Consider the following 4,384-nt stretch of genomic DNA (forward strand, 5'->3'; position numbering starts at 1 on the left):
TTCCTCTGTAATTATCTGTGTTGATTCTATCTCCTTTTTTAAATAATGGATGGATTATTCCTGAGGTCCAGTGCTCTGGAATTTTCTCTGTGATCCACATTTCAATTAGATGTTGGTGGAGATTTATGACTGCAGGTTTTCCAGAATTGTACCATATTTCTGCAAATACATGGTCTTCATCACATGCCTTGTAATTTTTAGTTCCTGAATTGAGACCTATACCTCATTGATAGTTGGAGGATCAATTGGGTCTGAGGTGGTTAGAATAGGTGCTTCGGTGTCTACTTGAAATGCTTCCAGGGGGTCATCACAATTTAAAAGTTTGTTGAAAGTGTTTGCAAAGATCTCTGCATTTTTTTGATTACTATGCACCAATGTTTCTAACTTCTCTCTCAGCATCAATGTTGGGGACTTTTTACGATATCTCTACATCCACGCAGCCCACAATGCCATAATCAATGTGATCAGTCCATCTTCAATGAACTACGCACATCAACACATGTATGTCTGTGTGATGATGCGGTTCTGCTGCCTCTCACTTCCACATACTCTGGTTAATACAAACTGTTCTTGAGGGGACCCAACACTCTCATCATCCACCAGGGCAAGGGAGGAGGCATGGAGACAGTCTCAATGGAAAAACTCAAACTTGCCTTCATTGCTCTTCCCCGAGATGAACTACCATGCAACCCACCTGTGCCGACACCTGCACCACACGCCCCGGTGACCACACCTGTCTCCACTTTGTCTCAAGTGACACCCTTGTCCCGCCACCTGCTACACTGCAAATTTTCATCGGCTTTGCTCTCAAACTCCATTAGTACTGCCTCTTTGTGTGCCAAACTTATGTCCATGTTCCTGCCATTTCCACCTCTGTCAAGAAACGGCCCAGCCATGCCTCTGTTCAGGTGGCCTGCCACTGGCATGAATTTGTGACCACCTAAAGTCCTTGCGGAGGATAGTAGTTGGATGAGGCACAATGCGCCATCGATCTGGGCTGTAGTCTCTGCAGCTTTTCAAGGGGGAGAGCTCCTTTGGTGACCACAATATTGTCTAACTGATCAGTACCAGTGAAATGACAGTGTACGAACTTCTTAGAGATGTATTCATGGCTTCTTAAATGTGTGTTGAGGTTTTATATATCTGTGCTCCTCACAAGTGTTTTGATGCTTAATAAATTGTTTACTGTGCTCTGTGACAGAGTAGTTCATTCATAGTTGAGATAACTCAGAAATTCCTTTCATTATCCATTATCTCCTACATACTTTTTTGTGATCTACTTTTATGGGGGACATTCTTATTTGTAACAAATGTTGTTCTGACAATTCATAAAACCAAAAGTGCCGGATCAAGAATTCTTAAAAATCGCATGTATGAATGATTTTATTTTAGAGTTCAAAGTGTACAATTAATAAATATGATTACTTTTCCAAAATGTAGTCACCAAGAAGATACCGTTTTTCCCCTTGCCTCTACGATAAATTGTACAAATGAAACACACTGTAAAATTTAGACACTCTCAGTATTCCTTATTCTGCAGAATGGGACTGCATACATATGATCTTACATTCATTTGTATTTAAATCCTTTACATTGGGCAGTGTTACATCAGCGTACATATAGTGTGGTATGTGTCAATGTCATCGAAGTAAGACTTGTGTAAAGACAAATTTACATTTGAAATGCTAATTGGGCAAAATCCAACTTATTAAAAATGAAGAGGCATTTTTTAATATCTGGAAAGAGTGTATATTTTGATGTTCTACCAATGCCATCAGGAGTGTTGAGAAAGAATACAAATAAAATGTGCATGTCTAAATTTTATTGGTGAAAATATACATGTTGTTGTTGTTGTTGTCTTCAGTCCTGAGACTGGTTTGATGCAGCTCTCCATGCTACTCTATCCTGTGCAAGCTGCTTCATCTCCCAGTACCTACTGCAACCTACATCCTTCTGAATCTGCTTAGTGTACTCATCTCTCGGTCTCCCTCTACGATTTTTACCCTCCACGCTGCCCTCCAATGCTAAATTTGTGATCCCTTGATGCCTCAAAACATGTCCTACCAACCGATCCCTTCTTTTAGTCAAGTTGTGCCACAAACTTCTCTTCTCCCCAATCCTATTCAATACCTCCTCATTAGTTACGTGATCTATCCACCTTATCTTCAGTATTCTTCTGTAGCACCACATTTCAAAAGCTTCTATTCTCTTCTTGTCCAAACTAGTTATCGTCCATGTTTCACTTCCATACATGGCTACACTCCAAACAAATACTTTCAGAAACGACTTCCTGATACATAAATCTATATTTGATGTTAACAAATTTCTCTTCTTCAGAAACGCTTTCCTTGCCATTGCCAGTCTACATTTTATATCCTCTCTACTTCGACCATCATCAGTTATTTTACTTCCTAAATAGCAAAACTCCTTTACTACTTTAAGTGTCTCATTTCCTAATCTAATTCCCTCAGCATCACCCGATTTAATTTGACTACATTCCATTATCCTCGTTTTGCTTTTGTTAATGTTCATCTTATATCCTCCTTTCAAGACACTGTCCATTCCGTTCAACTGCTCTTCCAAGTCCTTTGCCGTCTCTGACAGAATTACAATGTCATCGGCGAACCTCAAAGTTTTTACTTCGTCTCCATGAATTTTAATACCTACTCCAAATTTTTCTTTTGTTTCCTTTACTGCTTGCTCAATATACAGATTGAATAACATTGGGGAGAGGCTACAACCCTGTCTCACTCCTTTCCCAACCACTGCTTCCCTTTCATGCCCCTCGACTCTTATTACTGCCATCTGGTTTCTGTACAAATTATAAATAGCCTTTCGCTCCCTGTATTTTACCCCTGCCACCTTTAGAATTTGAAAAAGAGTATTCCAGTCAACATTGTCAAAAGCTTTCTCTAAGTCTACAAATGCTAGAAACGTAGGTTTGCCTTTTCTTAATCTTTCTTCTAAGATAAGTCGTAAGGTCAGTATTGCCTCACGTGTTCCAACATTTCGACGGAATCCAAACTGATCCTCCCCGAGGTCTGCATCTACCAGTTTTTCCATTCGTCTGTAAAGAATTCGCGTTAGTATTTTGCAGCCGTGGCTTATTAAACTGATAGTTCGGTAATTTTCACATCTGTCAGCACCTGCTTTCTTTGGGATTGGAATTATTATATTCTTCTTGAAGTCTGAGGGTATTTCGCCTGTCTCATACATCTTGCTCACCAGCTGGTAGAGTTTTGTCATGACTGGCTCTCCCAAGGCCGTCAGTAGTTCTAATGGAATGTTGTCTACTCCGGGGGCCTTGTTTCGACTCAGGTCTTTCAGTGCTCTGTCAAACTCTTCACGCAGTATTGTATCTCCCATTTCGTCTTCATCTACATCCTCTTCTATTTCCATAATATTGTCCTCAAGTACATCGCCCTTGTATAAACCTTCTATATACTCCTTCCACCTTTCTGCCTTCCCTTCTTTGCTTAGAACTGGGCTGCCATCTGAGCTCTTGATATTCATACACGTGGTTCTCTTCTCTCCAAAGGTCTCTTTAATTTTCCTGTAGGCAGTATCTATCTTACCCCTAGTGAGATAAGCTTCTACATCCTTACATTTGTCCTCTAGCCATCCCTGTTTAGCCATTTTGCACTTCCTGTCGATCTCATTTTTGAGACGTTTGTATTCCTTTTTGCCTGCTTCATTTACTGCATTTTTATATTTTCTCCTTTCATCAATTAAATTCAATATTTCTTCTGTTACCCAAGGATTTCTAGCAGCCCTCGTCTTTGTACCTACTTTATCCTCTGCTGCCTTCACTACTACATCCCTCAGAGCTACCCATTCTTCTTCTACTGTATTTCTTTCCCCTATTCCTGTCAATTGTTCCCTTATGCTCTCTCTGAAACTCTGTACAACCTCTGGTTCTTTCAGTTTATCCAGGTCCCATCTCTTTAATTTCTCACATTTTTGCAGTTTCTTCAGTTTTAATCTACAGGTCATAACCAATAGATTGTGGTCAGAGTCCACATCTGCCCCTGGAAATGTCTTACAACTTAAAACCTGGTTCCTAAATCTCTGTCTTACCATTATATAATCTATCTGATACCTTTTAGTATCTCCAGGGTTCTTCCACGTATACAACCTTCTTTCATGATTCTTAAACCAAGTGTTAGCTATGATTAAGTTGTGCTCTGTGCAAAATTCTACTAGGCGGCTTCCTCTTTCATTTCTTAGCCCCAATCCATATTCACCTACTATGTTTCCTTCTCTCCCTTTTCCTACACTCGAATTCCAGTCACCCATTACTATTAAATTTTCGTCTCCCTTCACTATCTGAATAATTTCTTTTATTTCATCATACATTTCTTCAATTTCTTCATCATCTGCAGAG

Source organism: Schistocerca gregaria, chromosome 10 (genome assembly GCF_023897955.1).
Source record: "Schistocerca gregaria isolate iqSchGreg1 chromosome 10, iqSchGreg1.2, whole genome shotgun sequence".
Taxonomy (NCBI): Eukaryota; Metazoa; Arthropoda; class Insecta; order Orthoptera; family Acrididae; genus Schistocerca; species Schistocerca gregaria.